Here is a 21281-nt window from a genome sequence, read left to right as displayed (position 1 = left end):
TCCAGATGTTTTGGGCCGTGATTCCCATCAACCCCCTCAACATCACGGCAGTGCCGGCAGCGGGGGCTGATGGGAGTCGTGGTCTGAAACATCAGGAGGGCACCAGCTTGGGGAAGGGCTGAGTCGAGTCAACATCTGCAAAAGATATCCCCGCCGAACCAAAGAGCAGGATTTCATTAAGTAAATTGCAACTTGGCACAAATTCTGAAAGAAAAAAAGGGGTGGGGGGAAGCCACAGTCAAGCCTGTAATTTAAGCCCCGCTTTCAGGGTGATGGCATGACTGCAACAGACTCCAGCTTCCAAGCTGACTTGAAATAAAATAACCGCCTGCCGCTCCCCCCCCCCCGCAAGCTCGAACCACAATGTTTGCAGGTAATTATAACATTAGGAAGAGCCTCCCTGCTAGGGAGATAAAAAAGAGAGACCAGAAAGCAGAGAGAGGATGGAGGTCCCGTCTCTCCAAAGCCGCCATTGTCATCTGAAACAAATTTACCAAGTGACCAGGAGTGTAACTCTCTGGGGAGAAGCTTTTGACCACAGGGGTGAGCTCCAGAGTTGCTCAGCTCAGCAGCTTGCAGTGCTGGCACACCTACCCAAAAGCACACAAAAACTGAGCGTGCAAGAGGGAGTCAGCAAGGGCTGAAACGGTAGTCCAGGAGCCAGAAGCAGGTGTGCAAACAGGACATTGAAGCCCAGGTTCAATTACTCTCCTCAAGCCCCAACCACACTGGAAACAGAATTAGTTTGCTGCAAGCCGAGAAGGCAGTTTGATAATGCTTTCCATAGTCTGGTTGCTTCTTTCAAGGCAGTTGTGCGAAAACTGGATGCAATCCCTTCCAGTGACTCAGCAGTGTGCAAATGCTCCCCACCAAAAGACCAGGAGGAACCTCACCAAAGGAAAATCACACAAACACACAAAACAATGCCACCTAAAAATAAACCAACTCGCTATCAGCTCGCTGCCTGCTGCTAGTGGGCATGCTTTATTGCTTCAACCCTGGCAGAAGATTTCAGCTCTCCCAAAGTTAACAAAAACAACCTTCCAACTTTCTGAGTTAAATGCAAAATTGGTAGGGGAAAAAGAAGGAGCAGCAGCAGCAGCCCACATCACCAATTATTTGCTTAGACTGGGCTTGGCTTCTTGCAATTTTCCTGGCACTTAAGACTACAGTCTGTTATTTTGGAAGGCTCTCCACTGTATACAGAGCTCAGAAACCAGCAAGCTGACTTCCTCCGTGGTCTAAACATCCGCATGCCGTCCCTAGCTGGATAAAACTGTGCACTTCAGGAAACAGCACAAGAACCCTCAGTAATTCTGTGTGCGGAGAACAAACAGGCATCACCAAGAAAGCAAAAAAGCAAGATTTCTAAAGCAGAGCCTTTCTGTGATCCATTCAACAGGGGTTGTGATTGCAACACAAGCCATTTTATTCACCTTCCATAATATTATCTATTGCACCCACTGGATGCCTGAGGATCTCAGCATCACTCCTCAAATGAACAAGCACCTGACCCTTATGATTGCAGAGATGAGCTTGTCAGGTGGGGTGGCCCAAGGAGCCTGAGTCCTGGATCTTTTGCTCTGGGCCCTAGATGTGTTGCTTCTTCCTACTTTCGGGAGGGGGGAGCCTCTACCTAAACATCTTATTGGGACATCCAATGGAGCTGAATGTTGGAAGATTCAGAACACAGAGAAAGGGGGGAACTTCATCACACAGAGCATAGCTCAACTATGGAACTTGCTCCCAAAGGAGGCAATGAAGGCCACACCTTGCACTGCTTGAAAAGAGGGTTAGATAGATTCTCAGGGGACAAGGGAATCAATGGTTACTAGCCATGGTGTCTATGCTCTCCCTTCACTATCTGAGGAGGTGTGCCTCTGAATGCCAGTTCCTGGGAAATTCGGGTGGGGAGAGTGGCTGCTGCACTCAGGTCCCACTTGCAAGACGCTGGACTAGATGGACAATTGGCCTGATACCACAGGGGTCCCCTTACGTTCTTAAAGGCTATTGGGTAACCCACACAGCTGAATCACAGAGCCCATACTTTGCAGAGTCCCCTTTTCATTTGCATTCCCTTCCATTTCCCCTCTAAGGAAATTAAACGCAATTTCAAACATTTACAGGACTCGCGACTTGAACCAGACTTTTGGAGATTTATCCAAACGACAGAGGATTCTTCTCTTTTAACAGCTTTTCCTCTCCTTCTTAGACTCATCAGCCCATCATTATCCTCCAAATTCCCCTTCTCCTCTTCTGATGTGCCACTTTGCAACAGAAGGTGCTCTCCATAAATCAATAAAGTGCTAACCTTTTCCGCTGATGCCAAATGAGATCTTAAGTCTAATAAAACACAGCTGAGTGTTTTATTTGATCTGACCAATTACTCCTCACTTGCTCTTGTGGAAAGTAGTTACTAAATTTAGGGTTACTAAATTTTGGGTTGGTACTGAGGAAACTATTGCCCCTGACTGGGGCTGGTAGGAGTTCTGGTGCAGAACATCTGGAGGGCACCAGGTTGGGAGATGCTGTTGTGACAGGAAAGAATGAAGCATGCTTAATGGATAGGAAAAATGGAGACCATTTCATAAAGTGAAGACAAGAGAACTCTTAACTCCTAATCTGAATTTGCATGGTACAAATCCAAATACAATGGTACCTCGGGTTAGACGCTTCAGGTTACGCGATTTTGGGTTGCACTCCGCGCTGAACCTGGAAGTACTGGAAAGCGTTACTTCCGGGTTTTGGCTCTTGCGCATGTGCAGAAGCGCCGAACCGCAACCCGCACGTGCGCAGATGTGACACTGTGGGTTGCGAACGTGCCTCCCGCACAGATCACGTTTGCAACCTGAGGTTCCACTGTATGCAAAGTGCAGCTGACTGAGCATCATTCATGGAACAGATCTTTGGTGATAGGCAATCTGCAAGTATGAAGGATCCTTTTGCCTGTAAATGTGAAAGGAAAATCCTGTTTTGGTGTTCCTTTTTTGCTCTGTGATCTTAAAAAACAAACCCTCTCATCAGGGCTAATACTATGTTCTGTCACTAGACGTCACTATTCATAGTTTATACTGTAATTTGTATACACTTTTCTCTAGCACAGAAACAGAAGGAAAATGTACAGCAAAGCCTTGATACACAAGCATAAATTTATTCCATTTGCAGAAATGTGCGTCTGCAGGTAGCAGAATTTGGACTTTGGTATGGATTGAGAGAATATTTAATAAGCAGGGATAACTGAATGGAAAAATCCAACTCTTATTTCAATGGTCCTTTAATTTTTACATTCCCTGTTGTGTTTGCCCTCACAACTAGCCCTGTGAGGTAGGCCATGGCTACTTGGGTTCCCCATCCCCCGATGAGGAACTGATGCTAAAATATACAGTGACCTGCGTAAAGCCACATAGCAAGACTACTTCGGGTGTAAGACTTGCATTGCAGTCAGATGTGTCCATCACATCAGGGTACTGGCCAGCTATCATTTTCTGCGTGGTTGATAAAACAGTGTGAGTCCCAATTTAGGTCCAACGTTTCTCAAGTCACTCAATCTATTTCTTTGTGAGCTTGCCAGAGGCATCTGGTAGGCCACTGTGGGAACAGGATGCCGGACTAGATGAGTCTTTGGCCTGATTCAGCAACCAGCCTCTTATGTTCATTTATACCACCATCTGAGAGGGCAGGAATTGGGTCCTCTGTTTGCAGAGCAATTTCAACAGGACTGGAAAATGTAACTGGCTGTTTGCAAAGGAAAACACACACACACACACACCGCACAGCCTCTTCCTCCAACTCAGACTAGAGAACCTCTGAATGTCCCAAAATGGTTTCCAAAACTGGGTAGCTTCCAAAGAAAACCATTCAGATGCGGCAGGGGGCATGAGGTTACCACAATATATTAAAAATAACAACAACTAGCAGTGCCCTGAGAAATGCAAGGAATGCAGGAACATTGGAATGATTTAGCAGGAGAAAACATTATGGGAGTGCAGGACTTAAATGCAGCCTTCCCTCTACATAGCCCATGCATTTGAAATGCCTTCCGAGTCGCCACTGACATTCCTCATGCACCATCATCTCACAGCGATAAAAATGTCATATTCTGCAGGGCAAATAAACACGTTTCCTCTCTCCCCGCAACCCCTTTCTTCAATCTCAGCTTTTAAAATAAAATAAAAAGGCTCATTTTTTAAGCTTTATGACTCTACTCCACTTGCAATAAAGGAATGGTCATTGGTGCCCCTGCTCAGAACTGCTGACATTTCAGGGGAATGAAGTGACCGAGCAAATTACTGCGAAGTCCCCAGGGCTTTCCAGATGGAAACTGCACTCGTTGCCGACGTGTTTGGAGGTGCAGAGTCTTTTTTCCCCTTTGACGCAAGCGAGGGCTCCCGGTAATGGAAAAAAAGGAGTCCGGTCTGTCACTTCGTCACTTCACGGTCCTGTGGCAAAGTGCAGGGGGGTTGTGGCCACCTAGGGCTGGTGGGGAAGGAGAGGGGCACTGGAAATTGCCTGAAACCAATTCCTGCACAAGGAAACTTCCAGAGGGGGCGAGAGGTGTGTTAGCGTCAAATATAATGAAGGGGCTTGCAAGCACACGTTCCTTGAGCACTTTGGCCTGGCCGAAATGCGTCCTTGGAAAGTGAAAATGCCTCTCATTTTCCTGGATGGAGGTTGGAGAGGTGTGTTTGTGGCTTGTGCAGAAACCACTGGCCTTTGCAATCCAGCCTATTATGCAAAGGGTAGGGGGCACATCCATGGATAAACCCACTTTCGCCAATGACATGTGGCCCCCCCAAAAGTTCCCTATGAAGAGATGTGGCCCTTCCCGTCCCCTGGGAGATGCTTTCATGGTGCCCAGAGTCCAGTTCAGCAGCTGCAACGCTTACACAGAAGGTAACTTAAAACGTACGGACACCCCAAACCCCACCACTGCCGGGTCAAAGGCAGCACAGCTATGGAAGGGTGAAGGGGAACCAATGGCGTTTATTCCCTGTGAACTCCAGTAAGCAATGGCACAGGCACTGGGCTGGGCTGGTGGGGCAGAAGACAGTGAGCCTGAGAGTAGGTAGCACCAGAGCAACTAAGTCCACTTTTGTCCTCACTGTTAAAATCTACAAGTGTGACACCTGGGATGAAGAGGGAGGAATAGGGCTGAGCGATATCAGGTTTTCAACGTTGTGAAGCATCACCAGCTAATCATTGCAATACATCACAATGTTGAAAAGGAAAGAACACTTCCGCTGGCCTTGAAAGGCACCAGGGTGAAGTCGCTGCTGCCAACGCCTAGCGCAGGGATGAAGGAGGCAGCTCGCCCACTCGGTCGGAGAAGCTAAGGCAACAGCTGGCAAGTCCCACTCGCAATATACTGCTGGGTCAAAATACCATTGCAATCTGGCCCTCAAACCTGGATGATGTACCAATCCATTGCCCAAGCCTAGGGAGGAAACTGGCAGACAGGGCCACCCCCTGGTCAGTAAGTGAGTGGCTGGCTGAGGTCAGTGGGGCAGGGCCCCCATTTGCCCCAGTGGACCTGCCTCCACAATGCACAAGAGTTCCCTGCCAAATGTTAGCACAAGCTAATCAAGAGCACCAGACCCCTGGAGTCCTTATGGCCTTGAGGCAGGCCTCTCCAAGGTTGCTTTGTCCCAATACGGGCAGGAAAGGTTCTCAGAGAATGTGTAGTCTATTGGGTCCAAAATTAGCCTCTGGAAAGATCTGTGTTTGGGTTGTTCCCAAAACTACTCAGCCTGTCCTGAAAAGATAGCTGAGCTAACAGCTCCGACCATGACTGAAGGCCTACCAAGTGCGTTTGTATAAATTTCAGGAAGTACTTTAAACATTTACACAACAAGTCATTTAAAGAGAAACCTGTTATGTCTCAAAAATGCAACCGCTAATCATTCTGGAGTTACCATCGGTCATTTCAGGCTTCCTTTCCCCGGAATATCTCCTTTTCTAGGACAGAAAATAAAAGAATTGCTAAGGAATCTTCCTTTCTGGGCTTGAAACCTAACAATCTATATTCACAATGAGCCCTATAGGAGCCTCCAAGACAGATTTCGCCAACCTGTTGCCCTCTATGTGTTTTGGATGACACCTCCCATCACAACAACAGCTGGGTCTGGTGGAAGCTGTGGTCCAGAACATCTGGAAGGCACCAGAGTGCTAAGAACAGCTGCTCCTTGGAATCAAGAAACATCAAAACCTGCTTGTGGGTTCCTGTTTCTCTGGCCCCGGAGACTATATCAGAGAAGGGCATTCATCCATTCTTGCACGCTTTATAGAATTCGCAACCTATTCAATCTCCTGCTTCTGTCCACAGGAGGGGAGCAGCCTGGGATGCAGCAATTTGACCAGAATTCTGCAAAGAAAAGAAGATGGACAGAGAGGAGGGCCAACGGTCTGGATGCTGGGTAAAGGCAAAAAAATAGCCCTGTTTCACGATTTCCTTAGAAACTAAGAAACATATGTGGCTGCAGGTTCCAAGCTTCTAGCAGGGCCCAATGTAGGGCAAGAGAATGTGAGAAACGCCTGAGTGCTGGATCAGGCCAAGAACCCCTTCATAGTCCAGCATCTTGTTCTCACACTGGCCAACTAGGTGCCCCAATGGGAAGCCCCCACTGTACTTTCCAGAACCTCCAGGCCTGTCGGTTACTGGGCCTAGCAGAGTCTGACTGGGCAAGGAATGGGCTCTCCTCTTTGGGGTCACGGCTTCCGATCTGCTAGGCCCATCTGTCCTGACAGTGGAGGTAGAGCCACCGATGATAACATTTTCTTTAATCCCCCTTTAAAGCTATTCCCATTTGCTACCATCACCACAACATCCAGGAGTGCATTCCGTACGTAGCATAACAACCAATTTACTAGGATCTACTGACAGTCATCGAGTAGATGTTTATAGGATGAATTCCACCGGGAAACCCCATTAAGCCTGAACCAGAGAGCTTCAGCAGGCCGTACTGCAACCTTCAGCTTTTAACAGGGAATATGGAGCATCTTGCAAAGTGGTGCTGCCAAGGAAATGGCTAGCCCTGAAGTAAGAACCCCATCAAAGAAAAGGAAATACGGGCCCAGCCTCTGCTTGATCATTTGCCTGACTCTCTTGACTTCCACCTGCAGTACTCTTCCCCCCAAAATGAGCAAACCTTGAAAGCCTCCACATCACATCATTCACTTGCAAGGAGGGCCCATCAGCTATGCTGGCATTCCAGCTGATGACATCATTGCAAAAGAAAGAAATCTGATTTCCGCCAGGGGGGAAACTAAGCAACTCTCAAAACAATCATCTGCACCCCAACTTTTAGGCAGCTGTTCTGCTTCCTCCATCAGGCTTTGTCTCAGGACAGTGTTCATTAACAGAGTGCCCTTCACGTGCAGAACCAACCAAAATGTCACAAAGTAAGTGAGCATGCTTTTGAGATCTCCAGAACCCTTCATCAGGCCGGATTCTGAACAAAGCAATTTTCAGTATCAAAACTGGTGAAATAGGGGTGGGTGGGTCCCAAAGCAAGTTTTTAGTATTTAAAAGAGGAGCAAGAGCGATGACAGCGAAACGAACTACCTCGCAAGGTAGCTGGGCTCTCCTTCATTGGAGGTTTTTAAACAGAGGCTGGACAGCCATTTGTCAGGGATTCTTCAGCTGTGATTCCTGTATTGCAGGGGGTTGGACTAGATGACCTCTGGGGGTCCCCTCCATCTCATACAATTCCAGGTTTCCACTACCGGAAGACAGGACACAAATCAACCAAGGAAACAAACATTTCTGCATAAAGCAACTTGTCATCCAGGAGCGCCGTCTCCAAAATGATGCTGAGGAATTTTAGCATCTCATCACTCCATGGGGACTTGCTCCTCAAAATTTGGTGCCACTTCTAAATATTTCAAATATTCTTCCAGCCATGGAAATTAGGGTTGTTGATGGAGGTGCCAGACTTGGGGTGGGGGTGGGGAGAGAGTGTACGAACACAAACTCAGCATACCAACATACAAATAACGCACCCTGGACCTTCCAGATTTCCTGTTAAAAATATGAACCAAGTCTTTGGACACAGAGATGCTGGGGGGGGGGGGGCTGGCTATACTCCAGCCCCACCAATATACGCCCAATGTTTATGATGTGCAACAGGGAAATGGAAAGACCCACAGAGAGTTCACGTTATCAAATGCACATCCAAAAACATGAGACAGGTAATCCTCTTCTGAATGAACGAAGCTCAATTAGAGATAATGAAATATAGAAACACACACATCCTCCTCCAAGTATTACATCACTATCGATTTCTAGATAGCTGGAATCTCCCGCTGATGGATTCATAGCCAGCTCCTCCCTACCAATCAATTTACAACTGCTGCAAGGTTGCTGAAATGCTGCCTCGTTTTCTACTTTTTTTTTCCTTTTATGAAGCCAGGATGGCTGCTCGTATATGCAAATGCGGTGCCGAAATCCACAAAAGATTCCAGCGCACGCAAAATACCGCTTTGGGAATTCACGTTACGCCCCAGGCAACATGTGTTTACATTAATGTGAATGGGGGAAAGGCGCTCGTGGAGGGGAGGGAGGGGTGGAGAGCGCATGAAAACAGTGAGCATTTCAAAAACAACAGACCCAGGAGCAGAGAGCCGAGGAGGCTAGGAGCGCCGAAAAAGGCCGCCGGGCAGCATTAAGGAACAAGCGAGGAACATGCAGCAGCAGAAACAAATGCCAATTCCAACTCCGCCAGGCCCCTCTCTGCGCGCAGAGTTTTGCTCCTGCCTTCGAGGGGAAAACTCATTTTCATAACCAGCTGTTTTTAATTGTGCATTCTTCGCAGCATGCCTAAATAAGTGGGGGGGGGGATGGAAAGAACGCAGGGCTGACGGGGGTTTGCAGGGTTGGCGGGAGGGTGGGGGAAGAAGAAAGATCAGGGCTTTAAATAATTCTGGGCCGACTTAGACAAAAGTTGAGTGGGCTAGAACGACGCAGAATTTGCCACTCCGGCCCTGTGAAAAGAAATATCCCAATCTGCAAGCTCTTTTCTGGCAGTCTTGGCACAATTATCCTCACTTAAGAAGAAGAGAGGGCTCAGCGTCAGCATATTTAAGAACATAAGCAGCAACACAGCTATAGGACTCAACTCACCCCCTCCAGAGCCCCAGAACACAAAATGGCTGCCACTGGAGGAGCAGAAGGTCTTGCCCATGGGTAGGCAAACTAAGGCCCGGGGGCCGGATCTGGCCCAATCGCCTTCTAAATCCAGCCTGCAGATGGTCCAGTGTGTTTTCACATGAGTAGAATGTGCCCTTTTATTTAAAATGCATCTCTGGGTTATTTGTGGGGCCTGCCTGGTGTTTTTACATGAGTAGAATGTGTGCTTTTATTTAAAATGCAGCTCTGCGTTATTTGTGGGGCATAGTTTATCCCCCCCCCCAAAAAAAATATAGTCCGGCCCCCACAAGGTCCCCTGCTGAAAAAGTTTGCTGACCCCTGGTCTTGCCAATACCGGCTGCCTCCTATACCCGAGAGAAAAGGACAACTGAATTGATCAAGAGGATTGAGAGACTGTCCTATGAGGAAAGGTTGCAGTATTCTGGACTTTTTTACTTTAGAGAAAAACGTGAGGAAGACGCAACACAACACAAGTTTACAAAATTATACCTGGTATGGCGAAAGTGGGCCGAGAAAATGTTTGTCCCTCTCTCCTAATGTTTCATTACATTACACAACATTGCAGCTCATGAGAATCCAATGAAGCTAAATGTTGGACAATCCAGGGCAGGAAAAAGATCGTTAAACTATGGAACTCTCTCCCACAAGAGGCAAGGATGGCCAACAGCTTGGATGGCTTTAAAAAAGGAGTAGGCAAATTCATGGAGGACAAGACTATCAATGGCTGCCAATAACAATATGGCTATGCTTTGCCTTCACAGTCAGAGGCAGCATTGCTTCTGAATCCCAGTTGCTGGAAACGCCAGGAGGAGAAAGCTCAGGTCCTGCTTGCGAGTTTCACACAGACATCTGGTTGGCCGCTGTAAGAACACGATGCTGGACTAGAAGGGCCACTGGCCTGGTCCAGCAGGCTCTTCTCATGTACACTGGTACCTCAGGTTACAGATGCTTCAGGTTACAGACTCCGCTAACCCAGAAATAGTACCTCAGGTTAAGAACTTTGCTTCAGGATGAGAACAGAAATAGTGCAGCGGCGACAGGAGGCCCCATTAGCTAAAGTGGTGCCTCAGGTTAAGAACAGTTTCAGGTTAAGAACGGACCTCCAGAACGAATGAAGTTCTTAACCCGAGGTACCACTGTACTTATGACTTTGCACCAATCCATTAGCAACAAGAACCAGGGAGAACGGCAGAGGGCACGTAACAGTCTGAGTCACATTTCTTAGAGCTAATGGCTCCCAGTTGTGGCATCTTGTTGGGGTAGGGGGAAAATAACCAACAACTCGATGACAGGAGTCACCAGGAAGTCAGAAGATCCTGGCCAATAACATTATTTTATTTTGTACATTTATCATCCACCTATCTAATGTCAAGAAACCCCGGGGGGAGGGGGAGTCCATGGGGTTGCCCATCCAGCCACTGACCAGGCCCAGACCTGCTTAGCTTCACCAAGGTGGTGGCTTCACGAGCCTTCAGACCGCATCCTGGGGCTCTATCATGGGGTGGGGGAGCAAAGAAGCAAAGAGTTTGGAAAGGGTTTCAGTCCAGAGACTGGCCAGCTAACCAAAATAATGCTGGATAATTTCAAAATGGATCCCTATGTTTTCTTACTCATAAATCTTTCAGTATCTGCCACCCAAGCCACCTCCTTTGGGATAATCTCAACTTCCCTGAGAAGAGATGCGAGTGGCTAACCCAGATTTCACCAACCTGGCGCCTTTCCTGATGTTGCTGAACTACAATTCCCATCAGCCCCAGCCAGCACAGCCAATGGCCAGTGGTGATGGGAGTTGTAGTCCAAAACTGCCTGGCGAGCACCAGATTTGTCGCCTGCATAACAGTGATTTGCGAAAGGCTAGTTTGTGAACCCACAACTCAAGATAGCCTTCACAAGGAACAACTCCTAAGAACATAGAAGCCCTACGTCTTGGAAGCAAGAAGGAGCAGCTCTCTCAAGATCTCTCAGTCAAACGCCAGGCACCTCTGCCCAGATTGCTTTGCATTCAAGAAGGAGCCTTGGCTGTTCCAAACACAGCTGAATCCAATTTCAGATCACCAGATTCATATCGGTGGCGCTGAAATGGAAAACACTAAGGGCATTCTCAAGTATGTGTGGCTGCAACAATCTGAAAACTTTTATATATATATATAAAAGGGGGGGGGGCGTATCCAGAGGAATTGCATGAAATGTTTCTACCAATAAACAAGCCAAGTACTTTCGCATACCTCTGTTGAGGTTGGCCTTTGGTGACAGGGAGAAGGCTGAGAGAGACATGGGAGGGGGGACACACTTAGAATGGGGGCCTTGGAAAATAAATACGAACAGCTGGAAGGCATCGATGCGAAGGATTCTGCACTTCCAAGACCCATGCAAATGCACTTGTTACAAAATTCCAGAAAAGCACCTCCGCTGTCCTTTTCTGAGTTTTCTAATTACTGAAAAGAACATGCTTCTTGTTCCTACATGTGCAAAGGTCACATTAAAACAGGGGTCAGCAAGGTTTACCTCGCCTGGGCCGGTTCACTCCTGCAGAGATCACTTTGTGGGCGGAATGCGTCTGTGCAGACACAATGTCCGGCGCTGTGGAAGAGAGTCCCTGCTCCGTGCTGCACCACTTTAGCGCAGCGCACAGGGAATCACCGAGTGAGCCGCTCGGCTTGGGGGCAGCTCATGGGCCATTTAAACGACCCCTGTGGGCCGATGGGCTGCAGGTTGCTGACCCCTGCATTAAAACCTCACAAGCAAAAGTCTGACGATTTCTTCGTAGCTCTAGTTGGAGGCTCCCCAAGGCAGTAGGACTGTCAGGTTCCACTCTACCCATAACTCCCACTACTCAGCACTCCTCACAAGGCTGAAGAACAGGAGATGTGCCTGCTGGATCTAGTCCATCATCCTGTTCTTGTAGTGGCCTTCCAGATGCCCATTATGGCAAACCTACAAGCAGCTCCGGAGCACAAGAGCAGTCTCCCCTCCTGCTCTTCCCAGCAGCTGGTATTCAGAAGCATTCCTGATTTTAAGCACGGGCAGCACAGCATAGTCTTCATGGCTAGTAGCCACCGATAACCTTCTCCTCAATGAATTTGTCAAATCCTCTTTGAAAGTCATCCAAGTTGCTGGCCCTCTCACTGCCTCCTTTGGGAGTGAATGGCGTAGTTTATAACTATGTGCTGCAGGAAGAAGTCCCTTCTGAAACTTCCAACTTTGCTGGATGTTCACTTCCCAGCCTGATCCACAGTTTCCTTTCACTTAACCCCTGCACTCACTGGCAAAGGACACATGACCCTAAGTGGACTGAGCAACACAGTCAGGTGAGGTACAAATAGGATGACGAGACCCCAAGTACTGTAATCAGGAGAAAGCTGAGTGTTTTTCAATTTCTCCTTTTCATTTTCGCAATTCTATACTACGGTTACCAGATTTTTTTCAATGAATCCGGGGACACTTTTCAATTTTAATAGGAATGATAGGATTTTGTCAGGCGACTGATTTGTAAATCTGGGGGCTGTCCCCGGGAAATGGGGACGTCTGGTAACCTTATTCTATACAGCCTATCTGGGACATAAAATTGAGGGTGTCTTAACAGGGAATGCTTAATCAGTGTTTCAAAGGAAAATGTTGCGACTGTTTACAGACAAGTGCCATTTGTGTCGCAATACCCATAACAACAGTGGAGCTTAACAGTGCTTTCACTGTTGTCCGTGGGCTACCAGTGGTCCACAAACAGGAAACAAGGGGCGAGGGGACACCAGTGGAGAAGAGCAAGAAGGGACGAAACCAAGACATCAAAGTCTGGAGAGAAGCATAAGGTAGGCAAACATTCCTCATGCCTTATCTAAGAGACCTTTGTTGAGAATGACATCCATCCTCAACAGGTAGAGGGGAAGGACCATCCATACCTTTGCATGCAGAAACTTTCTGGAACCTCCAGGCAGGGCTGGGAATACTACATGCCTGAACCAACCAAAGTCAATGCTGGTCAGCTAATGGGGTGCCCCCCAGTTCTTATTGGACTACAACTCCCATCATCCCTGACCATGCTGGCTAAGGCTGATGGGAGTTGTAGTCCAGCAATATCTGGAGGGCACAATGTTGGCTACCTCTACTGTAGACAATATTGTGCTAGGTGCTTTGTATGAAGAAGTCCTCAGGTCAACCAAGCATCTTCTGGTATGCTGGGATCCATTTCATCTGAAAGTCTGCTTCCAGTCAGCATGGACTTTATTCAGCTGGATGGACCAATAGCCTGCCTCGATATAAGGCAGCTCTCTAGGTTCCTAGCTCTAAGGCCAGCTCTTGCCCCAACCAGGTCATGGTGGCATGGGGATCCAGAAATTGCATGTGCTGTCACCCAGGGATAAGGAAGATCCGAGTCTTAGAAACCATTCCTGGAAAACAGTGAGCCCATTACCCCCAACATTTTCCACAACAATGGCGTTTGCTAAATAAAAAAGTGAACCGAAAGGGGAAAACACACCCTGCTCTGAGGCGGAAAGGCAAGCTACAGCCAACAGCATTTCCCAACTGTAAAACAAGGTTCACTTTATTTATTATTTTGAAAACACAAATTACTTCCAAAAGCAAGAAAGCGGAAGGACACAGCCTGCTGGAGCTGGCCAATTGGCCGGCGCTGGGCCAATCCCATAAATGTTTGGCAGTCAGCAGAATACAGAGCCCTCTTCTATTGAAAAGGGGGCTAGTGACTGCTATCCTCCCCCCCCCCCCCGCTTTGCATTCCCAGCAGATTCATAAAACACTTTTCAGATTTCAGAATGCACTTCCTCAGCCTGTCCAAGTTTGAAAGCAAAGCCTGGAGGAAGTGGTTGGTCTTAACCTTTTTTTGCTATGGAGAGAGGTTGGGGGGGGGGGTTTGAACTTCTTCCACCAGCTATCACAGAATCTCAGTGGAAAGCATCTTCAGACTTCTCCTGGGCATGAAACTCTAACCAACAGGGTGAAGGTCCGTAGCTCAGTGGTGGGGCATCAGCCTTGCATGCAAAAGGTCCCAGATTCCACCCCACACAGCATCTCCAGGTAGGGCTGGGAAAGACTAAGGACTGAAAACCCTGGAGAGTTGCTGCTGGTCAAAACTGACAACAGCAACTACAGGGATCCATGGTCTGACTGGTGCCTCTGTCCACACTAGACACTTAAAGCAGTATCATACCACATTAAACCATGGTGACTTCCACCAAAGAATCCCAGGAGCTGTAGTTTGCTAAGGGTTTGTTAGGAGACTTAGTCCTCTCCCAGAGCTAAAATTCCCAGAAGGAGGATTGATCGCTAAACCACTCTGGGAATCGTGGCTTGGTGAGGGGCTCTCCTAACAGCTCTCCGCACCCCTAACCAATTACAGTTCCCAGGATTCCTTGGGGGAAGCCATGACTGTTTCAAGTGGTATGATGTAAAGTGCAGATGGGACCCAAGCAGAGGGCAGCTTCTTATGTTCTGACACCAGGAGTTTCTACCCATGCTTTTCTGGGCACAACCCTCCCTTTTGCTCATCTGCAGCTTCCGCCATTTCCTACATAAAGATGTAGATTTCTACTCCTAACTTAAGAGCCCCAGCTGTGCACCAAGGTAAGCTTGCCAATGGAGGGAGTCACTCCCTTGCACATCCCTTTCATCAGTTGAATCAAAACTGCCCCCAGCAACAAAAACTTTGCTTTCAAGTGAGGTGTGTTAGAAGGGTGCAAGCAGAGGCCTGGCTCACACTTATGACTTTCTCCTCTTGGAGAGTCAATAAAGTTGAGGTGCATAACATCCAGGGACTACAAGGTTGGTGAAGGCTGCATTCAACTGTGTGCCAGGGAGGCAAGTGTGCAACACAACCCAATGTATGTGCCCTCAGACCACTTGAAAGGATGCCCGGAGGGCAAGTGCCTGTGTGCCATGTTTAAGGTTTTGATTTATTTTTCATAAAATTTATACACCATTTGATTGTTTAAAGAAAAGAAACATGACAGTGGTTTACAAAAAGAATAAAGCAATAATATTATCAGCAAAGGCAGTTAAAAGCAACAATTTAAAACTTTTACGTGTGTAGAATTTTGTAAGACACACACACACACACACACACACACACACACACATAAAATTAAAAGTAACTTTGAAGAGCAATGAAAATGCAAGTCTACATTCTACGTATCTGGGTAAGTGTTATGGGTAAATAAGATAGGCTGCCACCGCTCAAGAGATGCCAAGGGGAGTGTGGATCCAGGACAGGTGGACAAAGGGTTCTTGGCTGAATAAGGCTCAAGATCTGAACACAAGCCCAGCCTCTGGGTCCTTCAGAGGCTGGGTTCCATTGGTTGCCAAACCAGCTAAAAACAAAGAGCCACGGGAAAGACTACAGCCAGCCACTGTGCCAACATCATCCCAAACTGTCTTCTCCTTGATGCAAATTAGGCATGAACCATCTGCCTCCAGATCTTGGGCCTGGCTTGGCACACACTGCCACTTCTAATATCAGGGTGTGCCAAAATGCCACGGACTTCAAAGTGCTTGCTTGTAACAGCACCCAAGTGGCAAACCCAGCCAAGACAACAAGAGGCATGGCGAAAGTCGCGGAAGGCAAACAGCCCCCTTGAGCTCGATTGAGGTGGCCAATGCGTCGCATTCCTCCAAATCCCATCAGCACCAGCCAGCATGGCCAATGGGAAGGGATATTGGGAGGTGCAGTCCAAACATCTGGAGGGCACAAGAATCGTAGAATTTTAGAGTCATCTAGTCCAGCCACCCTGTAACACAGTAACCTTTTTGCCCAACATGGGGTTCAAACCCACAAGCCTGAGATTAAGAGTCTCATAGTTGTGGGGAAGGCTGACCTAGATGGACCAATCGTCTGACTTGGTCTAAGGCAGCTTCCTTCATAACTTCCACAATGGCTGCATTCCTTCCTCTGAATCAAATCCAGGAACGCAATGCACAGTACAGCACCTTGGCACAGTACGATCAGATATTACATGGTGTGTGTGTGTTTCGGTTCCAAGGGTTCTATATATACACAAAAACACGCATACTCAAAGGCCTAGTAACCCAAACCCCATGCAAACACCTGGGGGCTTTCGGAACTGGCACACCGGCTCCAGAAACCCTAGGATGCTCTTGCAAAATCGCACAGGGCTGCAGGAGCATCCCAAACCCAGCAAGAGGTGAGACAGCAAAGCCATCTCCATGGACTGGGTGGTTGTGGGATTTCAAGCAGCCTTGAACTGCGCAAGTGGAATAAGCGTAAGACGTCATGGTACTGTATGTCCTACTTAAATCTTCTTTGCATGACCAATGGGCACGCAAAAATGCTTCTTTCCCAAACAAGAGACTGCTATGGCCGTTCAGATCCAAACATTTGTAAGGGGGCGGGGAGGGAGGCTTTCTATGCAAAGTACTTTTGTCCTGACACAAAAGCTAAACATCAGTTTGACACATTTCTATCCATCAAACCACCACCCTCAGAACTGGAATTTTTCCTCATCTGGAAAAGGTTAAAGCAGACCTCCCTCCTTCTCATGCTCTCTTTAGGTACATACCTTTTTTCAGATGAGCCATTCTCTGATTCTTTATTTAAAAAACTGAAATAACAAAGTGTGTGTGAACACAGCCAATGGAAAAGCAGGGTTGATGGTGGGCTGGTGTCCTGGGGTCTGGCTGAAGGGTGTGTTCCTCCATCGATATATTCTTCCCTTCCTTTTACCACAACTAATCTGACCACCCCCATAAATCCACAAAATGCAAATAGCAGGTTGCTCTGTACATTTTATAGATTTGCATAACACATTTCTAGCTTGGAAATGCAAATTATCACATTGCAAACATTTCAGCTTCTTTGTGTTCCCTCTCTCTCTGAAGAGCTGTATCGTGATGTATGGAGCAAGTTTGTTTTCTGCTACTCCAGAGTGCAGGACCCAAAACAATGAATTCAAATGGAAAGATAGGAGATTCCAACTCAACCTTAGGAAGAGCTTTCTGATGGCAAGAGCTGTTCCAACAGTGGAATGGACTCGGGATTCCTTAGCTGCAGTTCCTGCATTGCTGGGGTTGGACTAGATCAGTGTTTCCCAACCTTGTGCCTCCAGCTGTTTTTGAACTACAACTCCCATCATCCCTGACTAGCAAGACCAGTGGCAAGGGATGATGGGAATTGTAGTCCAAAAACATCTGGAGGCACAAGGTTGGGAAACACTGGACTAGATGACCCTTGGACCCTTTCCCAACTCTTGTGATTTCCAGTTCTATGGTTTTACATCTGATTAGAGAGGAGGGGGGGATGAGAAAAGAATCGGAACAGTCTCAGGCCAGGTTCCTGAAAAGTTCAAAGCTGTCGGCAGCCGAACCAGGAACGGCCAACGCTGTATTCTCAAGAGCTGAATCGACACAAATGCCCAGTGTTCCAGGGCAGCAGGATTCAACCGCCAGAAATTCTTTGAAATTATGGGTGTTTCTCTGAAGTTCTCTCCCTTCAGTTTGTTTTGGGAGGGTTTTGATTTTCTGCCTTTTTTTTTTTAAAGGTATTCTTCCGCCATCTCTGACTCTCCAACAAGGGGCCCCCCTCCCCCCTCCTGAGACCCGAGCTTTCTCCCAAAAAGCAAATTGCTGAGTTTGGATTTGGCACCTCCAGGAAGAGGAGGCACCTTTGATGAATACCAAGCGGGCAGACTTCAATCGCTTCAATGAGAGCTGTGCGTTTAATAAGTTATTTCCGTGGAAAAACCTTGGTCACAGAGTTTGGAGGGAAGGCTTATAAACGCCTCCCCCTCATCAAAGCGGCAGAGGGATGGGGCGGAATGGGGGGGGGGAGAGTTACTGTAACTCTAAATAACTTCTCCTCACAGGTTTCCAGAAGAACTCAAAGAGTTTCTCCTATATTACTGACCTGGTTCCTAAGCACGAAAAAAGAAAACAAAATTTGACCAGCAAACGCGTATATACCCCAGGACAAGGGTAGAGAGACCTCAGATGCAGGAACTGAATGTGGCCTCCAGGCATTTCTATCTGGCCCTCAGAACTTTCGTCATGACACCCCCTCACTGTGACCCCACTTTTCACCCTGAGTGTTTTGTCCTAGCAGGATATACAGTGGTACCTCGGGTTACATACGCTTCAGGTTACACACTCCGCTAACCCAGAAATTGTGCTTCAGGTTAAGAACTTTGCTTCAAGATAAGAACAGAAATTGTGCTTTGGCGGCGCAGCAGCAGGAGGCCTCATTAGCTAAAGTGGTGCTTCAGGTTAAGAACAGTTTCAGGTTAAGAACAGACCTCTGGAACGAATTAAGTACTTAACCCGAGGTACCACTGTACGTCCTTCAGCTCCCATATTGCCTCTTGGTTGTCCGGATGGAGAAGAGAGGTATGACTGTGTGTACAATCACAGAAGCAGAATAACAGAAACATAGAATTGTAGAATTGGAAGGGACCTCAAAGGTCATCAAGTTCAACCCCTTGTGATGCAGTAATCTTTCACCCAACATGGGGCTCAAACCCACAACCCTGAGATTGAAAGTCTCTTGTTCTATTGTCTGCTCCAAGCACTTTCCCCTCTGGCTCCACTCACTACTAGCTTGCATGTGGCCCTTGGAAGGCTGGCCAGAAAGGAACGTTCCCCAGCCTTTACTTGCCTAAAAGCATGGGGTAGGGAGTTGGCCTGGGACGGCACCTTTTATTCTACTAAAGTTTTTTTTTTTTTTAGTATTTCTCATAGTCTGCTCAAGCTTCTAGTCCTCAAGGACGTGGAATCCATGATTAATGAAAGCACCTTTTAAACACACTATCTTGGCAAAGGGCCTTTCCTAGCCCTCCTATGCGGTGATCTTGCCAGCTAGCATGGATTTGACTGCTGATTGGCTTATGCTGAGGTTTTAAGATGCAGTTCACTGGCTTTGGGATTATGGGGTCAGCAGAAGCTGCACTATGCTGAATCAGGCCCATTGGTTATCAGCTCTGCCAAGTTTCAGACAAGGGGTAATTCCCAGATCTATCTGAAGGTGGCAGAGGTCCTTCTGCATGCAAAACAGATGCTCCAGCCATGAGTTGCAGCCCTTTCTGCTTGGAGAGCCTTCAGACAAAAAGCAGTGTAGAAACAGACTGCTGCCATCATCACCATCATTCTCCCTCACCCCCAAAAGCCAACCAATGTGGTTCCAGGCAAATTCATCTTCCCAACTGACCACTTTTATAAACCACCTCTTGGATAGGAGATTGGTCCACTTCATAAGCAAAAACATGTTCCACTATTGTGGGTGGTGGCAGCCCCTCCCCTGCTGGTCCAATTAACCAATGCACGCCCCCCCCCCCCCCAGCCACCAAACCTGGTGCCCTCCAGATGGGCCTGATCCATCAGGGCTCTTGTAATGTTCTTAGGGTATGTTTCAAAGCCCCCTGCCTCATCAGTGGAGCTTGGAGCACAACATCTAAGAGAGGGTCCAGTAGTGGCTCTACCTCCTAGGTCTGCCTTCCCCAACCTGGTGCCTGGAGGACACACAGCCAAGAGAAGGCTATTCTAGGGCAAGTCACATTTAGCTTTTTGCTCTAGACCAGCTCTTCATTGTTGATGGGACGGCAGCTCTGGACACTGAGATCCAGCGCCAAACACTGAGATCCAGCGCCGAGGGCCTTCTGGCTGTTCCCTCATTGCGAGAAGTGAGCTTACGGGGAACCAGACAGAGGGCCTTCTCGGTAGTGGCACCCGCCCTGTGGAACGCCCTCCCTTCAGATGTGAAGGAAGTAAGCAGCTATTTTATCTTTAAAAGACATCTGAAGGCAGCCCTATTTAGGGAAGTTTTTAATATTTAATGCTATATTGTTTTTAACACTCGACTGGGAGCCACCCTGAGTGGCTGGGGAAACTCGGCCAGATGGGCGGGGTATAAATAATAATATATTATTATTATTATTATTATTATTATTATTATTATTATTATTATTAATCCCAGACAGCATGGCCAATGCTCAGGGTTGATGGGAGCTGCTGTCCACCAACATCTTGAAGGCTGCAGGTAAGCCCACCTGTGGCCCAGACAATCTTTTGTTGTTCTTGCTTGAGAACGAAGTGTGCAGACATCGTCTGATCATGGAGGAGAGGTGGACTATTGACTACTTGCCATGATGGCTACGCTCTGCCTCCACATTCGAGGCAACAATGCTTCCGAATACCAGTTGCTAGAAACTGCAGGAGGGGAGAGGGCTCTATTGCTCGGGTTCTGATTGCGGGTTTCCTACAGGTATCTGGTTGGCCACTGTGAGAACAGGATGCTGGACTATATGGGCCACTGGTCTGGTCCAGCAGAACATCTTATGTCCTTCTGGCTCCACACTTTTCAGGATTCTGGGAAAGCTTACACCACAATAACAGAATTTTGTTTTTGTTTTGAACCGCAAGAATAAAAACAGCAACCCTCTTGGAAATTCACACTTTTCCCCACTGCCTTGGTTGAATTTTTTTCTCATCAGGGAGAAAAGACTTTGGAGGCCTGAGAAGTCACTTTTGCCCGGAGCTCCAAAGAGGGTTAAAAGGTTTTGTGAAAACAAAGGGAAGGAATGTATTCTTGGAGGGGAGGGGAAGGAGATTCTCCCCCTCCTTTATTATTATTTTTTTAAAGCAACAAAATTGCTCAGTCATGCTGTCGCTCTGCGATTTTCATCCAAAAAGGTTTATGGAATCGTTCGGGCCATATGGGGAAAGCGCCCACAAGGGGCAAAGAATTTTTACTTTTTTTGGAAGCGTACTGGAAACGAAATGCCCTTTTATTTCCCATCGGCAAAATAGGTCCATAGAGGGAAAAATGTTTAATATAAAAACATCTGAACGAAGTATCCTCAGCTACTTTCTTTGCTTACTCTTCCCTCTTCCCCCACCATGCCTTTTTTTTTTTTTTTTTTTTTGCTTCTAAGTACTACTTTTTGGCAACGGACACGTTACCTTGTCAAGAAGACTTTTTAGCCTGATTGTAACAGGGTACGCAGAGAGAGAAAGGCCAAATAACATGAAATGAAGGGGAAGCCCAAGGAGGGAAATCTACATCCTTTAAATAAGCATCAGGCAGAGATGCAACCGCTTGTAACAAAGAGGCCTCCTTCCTCCTCTCATAAAGGCCCTTTCATATTGTGTCATCATTAGGGGACTTCTCCTTTTGAGACAGGGG

At 47.4% G+C, this 21281-nt stretch overlaps 1 protein-coding gene and 1 long non-coding RNA gene across 2 annotated transcripts in view; one reads left to right on the top strand and one right to left on the bottom strand.

Moving 5' to 3' along the window:
• SMAD6 (SMAD family member 6) overlaps positions 1 to 21281 on the bottom strand; it is a 57486-nt gene that overhangs the window by 11401 nt on the left and 24804 nt on the right. The window lies entirely within an intron of this gene.
• LOC310831971 lies at positions 12562 to 19720 on the top strand. The gene is made up of 3 exons (XR_014558074.1): positions 12562 to 12951; positions 17650 to 17820; positions 17974 to 19720. It is a non-coding gene; the product is annotated as an uncharacterized lncRNA (long non-coding RNA).

This window comes from Podarcis gaigeae (assembly GCF_964106915.1).
Source record: "Podarcis gaigeae genome assembly, chromosome: 14".
NCBI classification, from domain to species: Eukaryota; Metazoa; Chordata; class Lepidosauria; order Squamata; family Lacertidae; genus Podarcis; species Podarcis gaigeae.
This window is presented reverse-complemented; position numbering and strand designations above follow the sequence as displayed.